This window comes from Uranotaenia lowii, chromosome 2 (assembly GCF_029784155.1).
Source record: "Uranotaenia lowii strain MFRU-FL chromosome 2, ASM2978415v1, whole genome shotgun sequence".
Classification (NCBI taxonomy): domain Eukaryota; kingdom Metazoa; phylum Arthropoda; class Insecta; order Diptera; family Culicidae; genus Uranotaenia; species Uranotaenia lowii.
Window position 1 is genome coordinate 299786685 of NC_073692.1, and position 16945 is coordinate 299803629.

The 16945-nt window shown below is 36.2% G+C and overlaps 1 protein-coding gene and 1 non-coding gene across 3 annotated transcripts in view; one reads left to right on the forward strand and one right to left on the reverse strand.

Annotated features, from left to right (window-relative positions):
* Nucleotides 1-16945, reverse strand: part of LOC129750057 (Krueppel-like factor 3) — a 582531-nt gene that overhangs the window by 89421 nt on the left and 476165 nt on the right. The window lies entirely within an intron of this gene.
* Trnan-guu (transfer RNA asparagine (anticodon GUU)) lies at nt 1730-1803 on the forward strand. The gene has a single exon. It is a non-coding gene; the product is annotated as a tRNA-Asn (tRNA).

The following is a 16945-nucleotide window of genomic DNA, read 5'->3' on the forward strand; positions in this document are numbered from 1 at the left end:
GACTGCCTCGATTTGCCTCTAAAGTTGGAGATGATTTTGTTGGCCATCTCTTCTATCGATTCAATGCCCGCAATCCGATGAAGATCTTCGGTGCTGTGCCAAGGTGGAAGCCGCAAAATCATTTTCAGAACCTTGTTCTGAATCCTCTGAATGGCTTTTTTCCTCGTCGCGCAGCAGCTAGACCTAATCGGAACTGCATACATTATTGCTGGTTGTAACACTTGTTTGTAGATGAGCAACTTATTCATTAGGCAAAGTCTGGATTTCCTGTTGCTGAGGGAATAAAGAGATTTAGTGTATTTGTTACATTTAGATTGAATATCTTCAATGTGATTTTTAAAAGTAAGATTCCGATCAAGTATGAGTAGCAAGTACTTCACGTGATCAGACCATTCTAATGAAACCCCATTAAAAGTTATGGAATGATTTTCATTTGGTTTTAAAAATTGACTTCTTCGCTTATGGGGAAATAAAATAAGTTGCGTTTTGAAATTTTCCACATTTTCAAGTAATTCAAAAAGGAATTTAAATTTTGTTGCAATCTACTGCGTACCACCCGTAAATTTCGACCTTTGGCTGAAAGCAAAGTATCATCAGCAAATAATCTTCTACCTTTGCCTTCTTGTACATCAGGAAGATCAGAAGTAAAAATATTGTATAAAATTGGCCCAAGTATACTGCCCTGAGAGACACCAGCTCTAATGGGTGTCCTTTCAGAGCATGAATTTTAATAGCTTACTAGTAAGGTTCGACTAGTCAAATAATTTTGAATAATTTTGGTGAGATATACAGGAAAATCAAATCTAGCTAATTTGGCTACTAAACCTTTGTGCCAAACACTGTCAAAAGCTTTTTCAATATCAAGAAGAGCAACACCAGTTGAATAACCTTCAGATTCACCAGCGTTAATCATATTGGTTACATTAAAAAGTTGATGTGTAGCAGAATGTCCATGACGATCTGCTAATTGTTCATCAGGGAAAATAAAATTCTGATTAATGTGAATCATCATTCTATTCAAAATAACTCTCTCAAATAGTTTACTTAAAGAAGGAAGTAAACTAATTGGTCGATAACTTGAAGGTTCTGAAGCACTTTTTCCAGGTTTTAAAATAGGAGTGACTTTGGCATTTTTCTATTTATTGGGAAAATAAGCCAAGTGAAAACATTTATTGAAGATTCTAACTAAAAAATTTAAAGTGCTTTCAGGCAACTTTTTAATGAGAATATAGAAAATTCCATCTTCACTCAGAGCTTTCATATTTTTAAATTTTTTGAAAATCAATTTAAGTTCATCAATATTTGTCTCACAAGAACTTTCAAACACATTTTGTTTAGAAAGAATATCATCAAATTCGAGGAAAATTTGAACATCAATTGGACTAACAACGTTTAAATTAAAATCATATTTTTTATTATAATGTTTTGTGTTTATTATTGCGAATAATCTAAACAACATGATAACCAGTAACAACCACTTATTTGATCTCCTCAACAATGACCGGCGATGCGTAAACAAGTCACAATAATGAAAATAACCCAACCGAATTTTTCGTTCTAATCTCTGCTGAGCAGCTGTAAAGAAGCATGAAACAAAAACGACAAGGCTTGGCGTCTAACGTCCGCGTCTCGGGTTTGGGGGATTGATTAGTGACGCTTGTCGTTGTTTCTTCTGAGAGTTGGTTTTGAGATTATTTGTTCTTTAGAGCGTCTGACTACACTCATATCTGCCTTCGTGGCGCAATCGGTTAGCGCGTTCGGCTGTTAACCGAAAGGTTGGTGGTTCGAGTCCACCCGGGGGCGAGATCTTTTTTGTTTCTGGTTTCTGTTTGATTGCCTGCCAATGAACTTAAACTGCGTGAACCCCTTAACATGATTTGTAACGTGCTACTTAACCGTGGGCGGCAATCATACTTTATTAATATGCCCCACACACGCCAACAATTAGCCTGACGACGACAAACGGCACCTGTAGAATTCCGACACGTCCCGGCTGTCTTGGCCTTAGGACCTCAACGGCAACGTCTTACCAGAAACGGGGCTCAGTCCAGCAGCCGGCTCGGGGTGTGAAGAAATATTTTCCAACTTTTCAATTTACGACCATCAACCACGGCGACGCGTCGTTGTCGTCGAGCGTGCTGAGTTCCGAGTTTAGCTGGGCCGGGACAGGAAAAGTGGCTGCGGCACGAAAGTTTCGAATTTATTGATACAACGCTTTTTTAGTATGAAAGAATGAATTCCCTGTGGCACCAGCAATAAGACCTCCAGCACAAACGGATTGCGGTGGTTAGTTTCCACATCAAGTTTCCAGACCAGCTATTAACAAGGGGTTCAAATGTAACCCTGGCTCAGCAAAAAAAAACTGGTCAAGATCACGAAAATGCATTTTCCAAATGAGGATACGATAGAAGTAAACGAAACGTAAAGGTTAACAGACGGTTTAATAAAATTAACACCGGTCGTGACAAACGTCGCTAATTAAAGGTGTTCCTCGTTATCACCTGCTATGTTCTGATTATCCAAAGCAGGAGAGAAAAGAAGAAAAAGAAACATTGATAAGTCAAATGTTGATTTTTGCGAAAGCGATTGAACTGGTACTTGAAGAAGGAAAAAAACATGTGAAGTTTTGAAGGAATTATACTCATCCGTGGAACAAAGTTTCAAAACGATTTTGAAATTGTTATCAGGATACAGAGTATTAAACTAAATAGAACACTGACTTGAAAGGGGAAAAATACTTTAGCGAAATGTTTCGAAAGTGATTGCACACTGTATTAAAACTGATGCGAAATTAATTCCCCTAATAACTCTTTAGCGTAGTGCGCATCATCTTACGGTCTTTTTTTTTTTGTAGCGGCCCACCACACTCCCCCACACCAAAAGGCTCAATTGAGCCCCCTGGTAATGGACGCTACTGTTCTCAGCATGTCTGGCAGCAATGATGATAAAAGTAAACGGGAGCAAATTTTAATCATGCTGAGAACACAAAAATGTTTAATGTCGTGCGAGGAAATGTATTATTTAACTAAATTGACTACAATATGAATCTCAATGGAAAATAATTTCCTTTGAAGTGATTCATTATACTATATTTACTATTACACTATTTATTTTTTGCTAATTTTATCAAGTTATGTTCAATAATTTAATAAGATAAAAATACAAACTACAAAATTTTTAAAGAATAATAATATTAGAAATTAAGGCTACAAATGTACAAAAGGTAAACAAAACAAAGACTGGTTGATGATCGACTGTTTTAATGGTTCAATTTTTCTTTCAAAAGCTATATCACTTTGGTTTGGAACATGGAACGATTGGTTATGTTTTTAATTTCAGTTGGTAAGGTGTGATCAAGAGGAAGAATGACCATGTCGGTTAAAATCCTCTCTAAATAAACAAATTAGAATTAGAGAAGGTGTGGTTGTATTTAGTAGGTCCAATAAACGAAATTCTTTTTTGCCCTAAGGATGTAGTGGATCGGCTTCGTTGCAAGAAATCTGACTGACGAGTGTTATGAGTTCGCAACCCCGTAGTAAAATTGAGGTTTTGAATATTTTCAATTGAGTGTAGATTATCATAGACATATATAACAGTTTGCAAATCACAGAGTTCAGATATCGGAAGAACGTTATGCGTTCTTAAAGAGTATAGCTGAAGGTTAGGGAATAACAAAGGGAGCTTAGATGTTTTTCAAGCATCTATTCTGGAGCGTTTGAAGTTTCTGTAAGTGGGACAAAGAGGCTCTTCCCCATATCATAATAAGGTAGTTCAAATGTGAGTGAATAAACGTAAAATAAAATTTAAAGAGAACATGTTGTGGAACAAAATTTCTCAGTTTCCAAAGAACATCACAAAGAGGAGTAATTTTTTTTCCAAGTGTTCAATTTGACGATTCCATGAGAGAGTTTCATCTAAGTAAATTCCTAAGTATTTGAAACAACTAACTCTCTCAATCGTATTACCATTTATAGCTGGGTCATTAGTACGAGGCAGTTTTTTATGCGAAGAACGAAATAACATGTATTTGGTTTTTGTATAATTAAGTGAAAGTAGGTTTGAATTGAAATATTTTGAAAGCAGTTTTAGGTCGTCTTCAATGTGCTGAATTATAATATCAGGTGAAGTTTCTGAATAAAAAATTGCTGTGTCATGCGATTTGGGACAAATGATCATTTTCAGTATCTATTGGAATCTATTGGAACGAACCTAGTTCCAATTGTGGAAAAGTGTTTGTTAAATTTCTCACAAATCTGTGTACTATTGTTTATAACACCTCTTTCATCTGAAAGGTTAATTGAGGAAGTCGTTTTAGATTTACCAAAGTGCGTATTTATGTTTCTCCAGAGCTTAGAATGTGGAGAATTATTTAATAAGCGCTCGTAATAGAGCCTATTACTTTCTTGATTTTTCGAACTCACTTTTTTATTTAAATGAATTAACATCTCTTTTAAATTGATATCATTTGGATGTTTTTTTATCGTTTTAAATAATTATCTTTTATTTTGATGAGTGTCCAAAGGTATTCTTCTTATTGTAAAACATTTAGAAAAAGTGTTGTGTCAAATTTTCAAGTCAATCGAAGCAAAACTGTAGAAGTTATAGGCCTTTATCTCCTTTTATCTAATACTGCAAGAGAGAGAGAGAGAGCAGAAACTTCAAACGCGTTTCTCTCGAAAGCACATTTTTAAAGTCAGTGGACATCGTCATTTGAAAACTACTTCATCGATTCTTTTCAAATTTGGAATATATTTTCTACATATAAAATACCAAACCCCAACGATTTTCTTTTCTTTTTTTTACTTTGGGGAGATTTTACAGATAAAAAATGGCGGATTTTTTCGTGAAAAATCGTAGTTTTTACTTCAAATAGCCACAAAAATTTCATAATTTTTTTTTTAAGTTAAATAAAATCGTTGGGGTCCAGAAAAACATCTATTAAAAATATTTTGCTCTGATTTTTTGACTTCAGATGATTTTGTGCTGAGATACAGTGTCCACCGCAAATCCTGTTTTCTAAAAGGTATCCTCGAAAGTGCTCCGTCACCGGCTCATTTTTCAATATTTTTCTACGAAATAAAAAATTAATGTTCTTTTAACAAAGCTTTGTATAATGAAAAAAAAATTGAATACATTTGTTTGAACGATAGCTCTAAACAAATTCGTGAAAATGGTGTTTTTTTTTACCCGTTAGACCCTACCCCCCCTTAACAGCAGTGCACAATATGCGTGAACAAAGAAACAGTTTTTGGTCGAGACAAGTTTCTAAAACGTCTTTGCGCGACAAATGTATCCAGATCGCAAAAAAGGGTGAACATCGGTTCGGTATTTTAAATCGAGATTTTATGATCTTCCCAGTTCTAAAATACACAAATGAATATGTTTATCAGGGTTTTTTTTAATCAAAAAAGAATTTTTTTTATTTTTAATGTTATGTAGATAACAATGATGTTTTTTGGGATTTCTACAGAAAATAGTTTAAGCAGGTTGAAATTCAAAGGATTAAGAAAATAATTGAAGTACTTAGAATCAGAAGGATGAGGTGCCAAAATCATTAGTTATGAGTGAAGTACATACATAATCGATTCTTCTATATCTCAATCTTCATCTGGTGCAAAACTCTGATCTTTTTTGATAATTTTCTCAACACTTTTTTAAATGACTTAAAAAGATGAAATTTCAATTAAAAAATATTTTATCGCAAGCAAAATTCGACTATTCAACTTTGTTTTCTGATTTGATTCTGAAATTTGAAATATAATCATCAACGATGAATTTCGGCTGAATTACGGAACTATAAATCAAAACTTCACTTTAAGTTTTGATTCATAATTCAAATTTTATTTTTATTTCTTATGCTTGGTTGTAGTGAATTGCTACTGATTGATATTTTATTTTTTTCGCTCTGCAATTTTGAGAATAGAATCGGCTAAATTCTATTCCTCCTAATATTATAAAATTTTCTATTTATTCCCTCTTGAATACCGAGTGAGATTTTTCATTTTATATTTTAAAATTTATTTAGAGAAAAGAGTTCTGGGTACTTGATTTTCAACTTGGCATGTTAATCTAAATTATGAGTCTGAATTTGCAATCCAACCAGAAAAATTTAATATCGTGATTCAAATTTTTCATTTTAAAGTCTTAATTCAAATTTCGACGCTTGTTAAAAATTTGATTTATTATTTTTGAGCAATTTTTTTGTTAATGTTTGACATGTTACACAAACCAGAAAATTTGATTTAATCAGATAATTTTTTTTTGTTAAATCTTGAAGTATGGTTTTGCTAAAAATGTGTACTGAATACAGTGTTTTTTTTTAATAAATTGACAAGCTGCTTTCAAATTTCATAACTTTGAAAATCTTTCCAGAGATCGAGATAACACACTAACAATGACCGACGTGTGTGCAAACATGCATAATAATTTTACTATTTAAATCAAGCTCCTCGCGCACACTAATCTTTATCATAACACATATTAGTTCCATCATGAAACATATCAATTTTATCAGGCACGAAGTAAAACAATGCATCATTTCATTGACTATTTTTCTAAAACGCAGTCGAATTTACTATGCGCAGCCAAATTGATCCCATGGTAAAATAGCTATTCGTAAGGTATTTTTAACAACAAAACATATTTGACTGAAAAATATGGTTGCCTGTTGTTCATTTAAACCACGGATTTAGTAGTTTTACTATGCTTTTGTGTGTGTAGAGATTCTTCTACTCACCACTATTGTTTTGTTTATTGCGATGGACTGGACCCTTACCTGAAAAAAACAAGAAGATGTATTACAAAAATGAGCCCAGATTCATCACTTAAATATTAAAATGTATAAACTACATATGCCATTTAATTCTATTCAATCCATTCATCAATGTTAACATAAACTAAGATTCAATGATGGCAACAATGGTATTCGTATCTCATTGCCTGATATTCTCATTAAGGACTTTGTAATAAAAAAAAATCCAACTTTCACTCTATCGCGAATATTGCGCAGCGTCATATGTTATAACATTTTGCTAAATGCTATGGGGGCAGATGTTTTGCAAAAACAAATTATACCAGCACACTTTGTATGTAGTTGATTCGCGAACCCATTATAAACAAATCACGCCTCCATATCAGACAACGACGGATGGATGAGTCATCCATCCACGATTGGAACCAGCCATTAAGCTATCCGAACGAACGAAGGTCACAAAATGAAAACATTCCGACGCAGCGTTTACGTCACTACGCTGCTGTTCGTTGATGACGTGAATATGGGAATTTCCAACTCAACGATCGACGGACTTGCCGCGCCAATGCAGCAATGATGGTTGCTGGTGGTAGAAACAACTTTTAAGCGAGTGCAACGATCACCGTCGGCATCATTCAGTGCGAACGGGTGCGATCGTAAGCAAATCAGCAAGTTTATTCCGGTGAAGTTGAGACTAGAAGCTTGAGGACGCGGCGAGTGTTAGTCGTTTGATTAGTGAAACAAATAATGGCATTTTTGGTGATCAAGTGTATGAGCTGCCTGTTCAGCTGCATTCCTTCGAATTACAACTGCGATTGTGATATTTGTGGCCGTTCGTACAGCTTCCCGGGCAGCTTGGAGCAGCACATGGCCAAGGCCCATCCGGAGACGCTTCCCCCAACGAAGGTGCAGATTTTGGTGAACCGCCTACGCGAGGAATGGGACGTTCAGGACGATACGCAAAGCACCGGAAAGAAGCCACTATGACACAACGGTGTTTTGTAACTGGAACTTCTTAGTTTGGCAATGAACGTTTGGATCATTCAGATATGGCAAGTTGATAACGGCGCAGTACTGGCATCCAGTTCACGGACACCGTTCAATGAGGGTACCAGAGCAGGGTTGCTCAACGATAGAATACCTATCATTTAATGACAATTTACAAAAAAAATAACAGATATGAAATTCAAAATTCAAAACGTATGTGAGATTATATGGAAAATAAACCGATAATGTCAATTCACTTTAAAAATCTGTGTTCCTATCTGTTCATATCCGAAAATTTGGTTCATGTTGTGCTTAATAACATCGTTTCTGTTTTTCCAGAGATAATGAGAAATTAAACTGATGAAAAATGGATCCTTTTTCAATAACAATAGGGAAGGCTCGTGTTGGCTTATGGGTCGCATATGCAACTTCCGATTAGCCTTATAAGTCAGCGGAAAACATCGTCTAGGGAATAGTCAATTTGAATAAATAACTAACTGCTTTCGCACGTACAAATGGCATACATAATTCGAGAACTAATTGAGCAAATGGAACCAAATTTGACATAGGGGCCGTTCAAATATTACGTAACGCAATTTTCGATCATTTTCAACCCCCCCTCCCCCCTACGTAACACATTCGTTTCAGATTTTCTATCCAGAATCCACTGACCGTAACAAACTGCTATACCCCCTCCCCCCCCTTAACGCGTTACGTAATATTTGAATGGTCCCATAGGAGGGTGAATATTTGTATAAGAAAAATATGTCTATGGTTGGGTTGCTTGGGGAGTTAGTACGGTGTATATGCGTTTCTATCAGTCCGGGAAATTTCGTCGAATTTTCGTGTTTTGCGCCCTTATCTAATAACGAAAATAGTGTCTATCCGAAAATCGGTCGTTTTGTGAAGTGTGCATCATAAAATTAAGTTGAAAATCGCAAGGTCCTCTGGAGAAAAATCTTTGAAAAAATTTTCCATTTCGCGTGGTTACGGCTTCAGGGTGGGCAGTGTGAATTTCTTTTTACTAGTGGAGCTGGAGGGCTTAGCGGTATTGGTGTTAAGAAATTTATTAAGTTCAGGATTGGGTTCAAAATGTTGCCAACCACCGCTTCTAAACAACGTGATGGTTCGTGCCCGGGTTTGGTATGCGTTTGGAAAACCCATGAAAAGTTTAAAAATTAAGGAAATTGTGTTAGACTCATTTTTATATGATTTGTGCTTACGTAAGAACTTTAATTATACACATAACACACGACGTATTACAGGACACGACACATAACGTTCTTACTTAACGGAAAAAGGATATAAAGTTACCTTTTTGTCGACCGGTTTCGGGCTCGATGTTGCCCATCTACAGGACGATGTCCGACTGATTACACAAAGGATAATTACAGCTCCAGTTTCATACTTGATGTAGTATTCGTCGAACGCAATTGGCATTATGCGGATTTTTGTTTGATCAGGTTGAAAAGGGGTGAAATGATCGGCGGCTCGTCTTCGTTCATCAACAGTTTTTCGGCGGTGGTGATGAACATCGACTCCCAAGCATTCAGATGTGATGTTTTGCGTACAAACTTCCTAAATTTGACCTTTTTCCAATCGACGGAATGGTCAAACTCTGTTGTGTGGGCGGCTACACTCGATTCATTAATTCTTCCATTCTCAACGGCATTTTTGTGTTCTTTGAGACGGACTTTGAATTTACGGCGAGTTTGACCAATATAAATAGCCGGGCAGCTGCTGCATGGAATTTCGTAAATTCCGGATCTATCCTCCTCAGGAATCTTGTCTTTAAGCGAGACTAGACGATCCTTGAGGGTGTTTCCACTCTTGTATGCGGTTTTTAGACCATGCTGCAGAAGAATCTGGCTTATTCCGTTAATCAATTTTGGATAAAACGGTAGACTAACTCTTTGCGATTCTTCTTTTTCCGGTGTTAGTGTTGTTGCATCACTTCGGTGCTTTTTTCGGGCGTGCTTGTGAAGAATTTTACGAACGAAGTCATTGTCGTATCCATTCACAATTCCTGCATCAAAAATTTTTTGCTTCTCGTCTTCAAACTCTGGCTTTTCCATTGGAATATGGTACAGTCGGTGTGCCATAGAGTGGAAGGCGGCTTGTTTTTAAGCACCAAAGTGATTTGAGTCGACCGTAATATACCTGTCAGTTGAGGTTGGTTTCCGGTAGATTCCAAACTTTATTGTGTTGTCCTCTTTCCTTGAGATCAGCAGATCAAGGAAGGGGAGTTTTCCCCCAACTTCTTTCTCAACCGTAAATTTTATCGATCTTTGTTGATTATTTAATAATTCTAGTGTCTGTAGGAGGTAGCGTTCTTTTACAGAAGCGAAAATGTCATCCACGTAGCGCCACCAGACACGGAGGAAGAGTTTTTCCCTTTTCTCCAAATCGGTCTCAAAATCAAAAATTTTTGATGCAGGAATTGTGAATGGATACGACAATGACTTCGTTCGTAAAATTCTTCACAAGCACGCCCGAAAAAAGCACCGAAGTGATGCAACAACACTAACACCGGAAAAAGAAGAATCGCAAAGAGTTAGTCTACCGTTTTATCCAAAATTGACTAACGGAATAAGCCAGATTCTTTTGCAGCATGGTCTAAAAACCGCATACAAGAGTGGAAACACCCTCAAGGATCGTCTAGTCTCGCTTAAAGACAAGATTCCTGAGGAGGATAGATCCGGAATTTACGAAATTCCATGCAGCAGCTGCCCGGCTATTTATATTGGTCAAACTCGCCGTAAATTCAAAGTCCGTCTCAAAGAACACAAAAATTGCCGTTGAGAATGGGAGAATTAATGAATCGAGTGTAGCCGCCCACACAACAGAGTTTGACCATTCCGTCGATTGGAAAAAGGTCAAATTTAGGAAGTTTGTACGCAAAACATCACATCTGAATGCTTGGTAGTCGATGTTCATCACCACCGCCGAAAAACTGTTGATGAACGAAGACGAGCCGCCGATCATTTCACCCCTTTTCAACCTGATCAAACAAAAATCCGCATAATGCCAATTGCGTTCGACGAATACTACATCAAGTATGAAACTGGAGCTGTAATTATCCTTTGTGTAATCAGTCGGACATCGTCCTGTAGATGGGCAACATCGAGCCCGAAACCGGTCGACAAAAAGGTAACTTTATATCCTTTTTCCGTTAAGTAAGAACGTTATGTGTCGTGTCCTGTAATACGTCGTGTGATATGTGTATAATTGTGTTAGAGTAGAAGGAAAAGTTAATGAAATTATTGCTATTGCTATAGTGGGAGAGCATTAATATTCAAATCGTTTGGTTGGTCAATGTGGAGGGAAGTTGTGGTGAATATGATAAGGTGCTCTCCCTCACGGTGAACATCACGCACGCAAAGGAGTAGTACAAGAAAACGGAAATCATGTGTTGGTATCGAGTAACCGAGAGCGCAACTGTGAGATGCTGGTACATTCTAAATAGGACAAAATTTAAGGAAAATTATCGGGTCATTTCAAAAGCAATTTAGTAGTGTCATCAACAGTGCAAATTTAAAATTGGTAACTGATACTTCATTCCTCGGTTTGGTTCGGTAAGAGTGAAGGAAGCGAATATATTGATTCGTAACAAGGAATCATGTTCGGTAATCGTTATTCATAGTCGTGTTTTTTTCCCGCCGTGGATCGTAAGAGGCGGTTAAGTGCCTCGTATTGTAAGAGCACCTGCAACGGTTCAGGCGTAAATATTGGTTTTAAGTATACCAGTTTTAGCAAAATTTGAAATTTTAGAATCGGCTAAAACACCCACTCCCCACCGGTGTAGGAGCAAATTTGAAACGGAAACACTTTCATTGCACACACTCAATAATTGAGAAGAAAAAACCCATTTTATTAGAAAAATTGCATAAGTTTTGAGTTTCACTGTTAATTGTCTTAAAATTAATTCTACGAATATTCTTTTTGACAGAACAATGATTTCAACTATTCTACCAGGATTTTATTAATTTAAAAGCAAAAATGACTACACAACGAGGAAAAAAGGTCAATTGAAACAATTCTTCAATTAATTCAATCAAATTGCTTTGAATCAATGGAATAAAGTTTTGTTAAAATAAAATGAAAAAGCATTTTTTTTTTCAAGTTATTGCTGACATTGATAAGGAAACGAGAAATGTTTATCCCAAAGTCAAAGGAAATTTTCCCTTGATTTGTCGACATTTTTGTTTGACAAAAACTTGTTTCACAATTTGCAAATTTATGTATGGATACAGAAAAATATGCTGATATTGACGAAAACTCCGAGCAATCCATACGAAACTAAAAATCTCTCAATATCTCAAATAAAACAAAAATTATAAAACAAACAATAAACATTTATTTTACCTCATCGAAAAAGTATTAAAATTTTCTTTTCGTTTTTTTCAAATTTTAGAACGCTGACTGGATTCACTAATTCGTCGAGCCCAAATGAAAAGCTTTTTATTTAATTATATTAAATCAAGAATAATGTGACATCTATTATTTATACTTGATATGGTTTTTATTAACATCTATTCTCAATTTATGATACGTATAGGGTGGTTGAAGCGAAAAAAAAACATTCAATTAATATCTCAAAAAGAAACTATTATCCTATTATCACACCCAATGTTACCCAAACATGTGTGAAAGAAATCATTGTTGGCTAAAATTTTCTCACCGTGAACTAAATCGGTCTGTCGTATATTTTGAAATCCTGTTCCAAATTTGCATGAATTTGGAACAAAGGCGTATAACTGTTGGGAATTTTGAAATCGATAACTGTGCTAAAACAGCAATTTACGCCACCGGTGCCAGCCGAAATGTTTTAGCGTGGTCGAAAACCGTGTTTTGCATCTACCGTTGGGACAGCCCTAATAGTGTGTGAGAGAAAAAAAATCCAGCAGCGGCGGCACTTACTGTTGTCAGTAGGATAGTGAAAATAATGCGTGAATATGAGAAGTTTAATAATTATGTTAATTCTACGAAAGTAAGCATATTGTGTGTGATACGAACTCAGCAAAATTTCTTGAAGTTTGTTGTGCGAAACGGATAGAGTTATAACGGTGAATGGGGAGAGAGAGTGAGGAACTGTTAATGTCTGAATGAAAACAGCGGGCGAATTTTTCTATGCCTTTGTTTTTATTTTGTGTCGTTGATGAAATGTTGACTACGACATTTGAAATTTTTAAAGATGGGTATTTGCATTTTGAATGTTTGGAAAATGGATGGGTTTGAAATTTGGAAGATGTTGATTTGGTTAACGAAATTTAGAATTTAAAGCAACCTGAAATGATAAAATAATACAAGATTTGGTAACTTGGACATTTCAATTTTAAGAATTTTTTAAATAATACAACTTAGTTTTTCTGAAAAATTAAATATCTTTAAATTAAAAAGTAATAAAAACTTAAAAGTTTTGGGAAGTATAACAATCTGAAATTAATAGTGCATTGGACATTTTGAAATTTAAAACTCTAATTTTTGTCATGCTGATTTCAATAAAATGAAAAATGAATTAGATGTTCTTGATAAAATACCTATACAGAAATATGAATATTTCTTATTTATATACATAGGTGTTTAAAAAAAATTGGACTACTTTGAAATGCTTGAAATTTAGAAGGTCAAATCAATTATGAATATCGAAATTTTAAAATTTATTCTTAATTTGCCCTCGCACGAAGTGTAACCTGTATATGACGCTTATTAGACCGGTTGTTCTCTACGGGCACGAGACATGGATATTGCTCGAGGAGGACCTGCGTACACTCGGGGTATTCGAGCGACGAGTGTTAAGAACCATCTTTGGCGGCGTACAGGAGAACGGAGTGTGGAGGCGAAGGATGAACCACGAGCTCGCGCGACTCTACGGCGAACCCAGTATCCAGAAGGTGGTGAAAGCTGGCCGGATACGCTGGGCGGGACATGTTGCGAGAATGCCGGACGACTGTCCTGCAAAACAGGTGTTCGCTACGAATCCGGTAGGAACAAGACGAGCGGGGGCGCAACGAGCGAGGTGGTTAGACCAAGTGGAGCGTGATCTGGCGAACGTGGGGTGCCCGAGAAATTGGAGAACGGTTGCCATGGACCGAGTGAATTTTAGGAATTATGTTCGTCAAGTTATGTCGTGAGACGGAATACTATGTAAATAAAAAAATAAAAAAATAATCTTAAAATAAACTAACAAGACATTTTATTTACAGAAAGTATAAAAGGTGATTGACTACTTTTGTTTGTATATACTATATTGACTTTTATTTTATATTTATAACATATTTTGGGGTATGGTAGGGCTCCATCCGGGCACCCAATGGAAGCGATTTTTGAGGAGAGCATTGGGCTACCTCACCAGCCAGGAATCGTGGAAAGAGGGCGGGTCCGTCTCCCCACCCAGTGGAGCGCTTAGCTTTAAAACGGCTCGATTTAAACGCTAAATAATTTTAATATGTTCTTTCGGTGGAGACAATTTTTTCCTATCCCTACTTAGAGATGTAAGTGCCTCTGCTTACATTCCTTATCCCTTGGAATAGTCCACTCAAAGGCATTTGGATTTATATAGCTGATGAATCTTGGACAAGTTATAAAGCAAAAGTAGGTCGCTGCTACTGGCTGTGCCTTGCTAGCTGGGCGGTAGAAATACATACATACATACATACATAAGAAAAATATGTCTATGGTTATTTGAGACCGCTCCTTCGTCATCCAGCGAGGAGAAAAGAAGGGAGGAGATGAGCTTCGAAATTTAGTGTGGGAGGGAGCTTGAATACGAGGAATATTTTAATTTATATTTCGTACCCCACCCTCCATCCAGTGCGTGGAGCGATAGGAAGAGATAAGGGGACTCCCAAACCATATACACACCATATCAAACAAATGGAACTAAATTTGGCATGGGATGGCATTCGTATATGAGGAATATTTCAACGATTATTTGAGACCGCTCCTTTTTCCAGTGGGAGGAAATGAAGAGAGAAGAGGTTCACAAATATTTGTTTACATAACTCTACAGGGTGACAAAAAAGTCCGATCACACAGGAAAATCTCCATATTTCAAATAATAAGAAGAAAATCTGAATTTGGCTTTTATAGCTTTATTCAGTAACTCATAAAGATACTTCACACTCGGGATTACACCACCTTTCTCTGATCGAACCAACTTCAGACGTCTCGGATAGTCGTCGCAAGCGGCGCACACGTGCTTCATCGCCATCGTCCCAGATCTTTTTCAGCCTTGCAGTTCTCACAGACCTTGGTCGTACAGATCGTGCCTTGTCCTCGGTATCTCCGGTCTCTAAGTACCGATTTATGGTCCGGTGCACGAATTTCCAGTTGATTCCGAGCGGTTTTAGGTGTTTGAATATGTGTCCAGGTTTGTACCCTCTCACGTGTTCAGCGATAACAACTGCTCTTAACTCTGCCAAGTCTCTCTCAGAAACGAAACTCTGCCACTTTGGGCAGCAAAGATAGCCCTTTCATTTGAAACATATATTTGAAATTTGGCATAGGATACGAGAATGGTTTTTTGATTGTTTGCAACATCATTGATAATATACAAAGGAAGAAATGGGTTCAATTTCTTTTTTCGTAACCCGAGTACTTATCAAACAAATGAAACCAAATTTGACATGGAAAGTATTTTAGTACGAAAAAGGGTTCTACGATTATTTGAGACACCAACTTCCTTTTCAGTGAGTATAAATAGGAAAGAAGAGAGAGCTGGGCCTAAACAATTTTGTTGGCGTTACTTGAGAACTTATCAAGCAAATGTAATCAAATTTGACATGTGTGAGTTTTTGGGTAGGAAATAGGTATGATGTTTAGAGACCCCTACCTCTTTCTAGCAGTGGGGGAAGGGGAAGCAGTGGGTAATTCATACCAGTAAAACATACATTCTGGATTAACTAAAGAAATTATGACGCTTATGAAAACAGAGTAAAAATTTCAGATATTGAAAAAAAAAATTGCGATCAAAATTCAGAAAATTAAATCATTTTTGCATTGCCATTGGAAACTCCAGCTGCAGGCTTTCATTTTAAAGTGGGTGCTACAGAATGATGTTGAATATGATTTATTAAAATGCCCACAAAAATCCAAGTTTAAATAGTTTTTACAAACTCCTTTCCGGAAGATGTAGCAAAGCTCCCCAGGTCAGCTAGTTCCATATAAAGTTCCAACATTAGGTTCAGCACTCAGTTAATGATTTACAGCCTAATTTCAGTCCCATGGTACAACAGATGTTTAAAATGATGATTGAAACATAAAATTTCATTTTTTTTAAATTTGTGAAAGGTTTTCTATTCAAAGTGATAGAATTCTGAATTTGAGAAATAAAAAAAAAATCTTCACAGAAACTTCAATGCGTAGGGCAAAAATTATTAGTATTCGGTGATCAAAGCAAGACTTAAAATCATATTTTTCAGAGATACGTTTAAATTAGTTTTAAAATCTCTAAACAAAATCAAGAAATATACACAATTTTATAATCTGACTGAATGATTGATAATTCCAAGTAATTTTTTTGTACGATTTCATTTGGAATTGGAATGAATGAAAAGTTTTTCGAATCTCAAGAGAAAACTTTCTCTGGGCCTCTTACAGGCTTTATCAAACTTTTTTTGCCTTTCTTACAAAAAAGAATAGGTAGCTATCGGTCGATTTGGGATATCATTAACTATGAGTCTTAGACATGCCTTTATAGATACCTATCGAATCAGTTCTGACGATGTCACAGAATGTCACAAAATAGTTCAAAATTTACTTTTTCATAGTAAATGTCATAAAAATCATCACTCCAAAAAACGTATCCATTAGACTTGCTAGCAACATCTAACAATCGCTAATCAAGATGATCAAAAGTATGACGTTATATTTTTCATGACGTCATAGACACGATAGGCACGAATCGAAGCTGAAGCCCTATTTTAGAAAGTTTATAATGATGAGTGCATTTTTTTTTGCCAGGAATTTACCACATCGTGGCATTCTTCCCTAAATGATGAGTGCATAACTCAAGATAGAGACTTGATTCTCACATCGTATGCTGCGGTAGCGATTGTAAGTCCCATTCATCGCCCAACGCTATTGTCGTAAGCACAGATTGCTCTGAGAAGTGGAAAACGACACGACACATCTTCTCACATTTCGTTTGTGGAAGCAAATTGAAACAAACCAGACAAATGTTACTCATTTGTCTCGAGTTTTAAG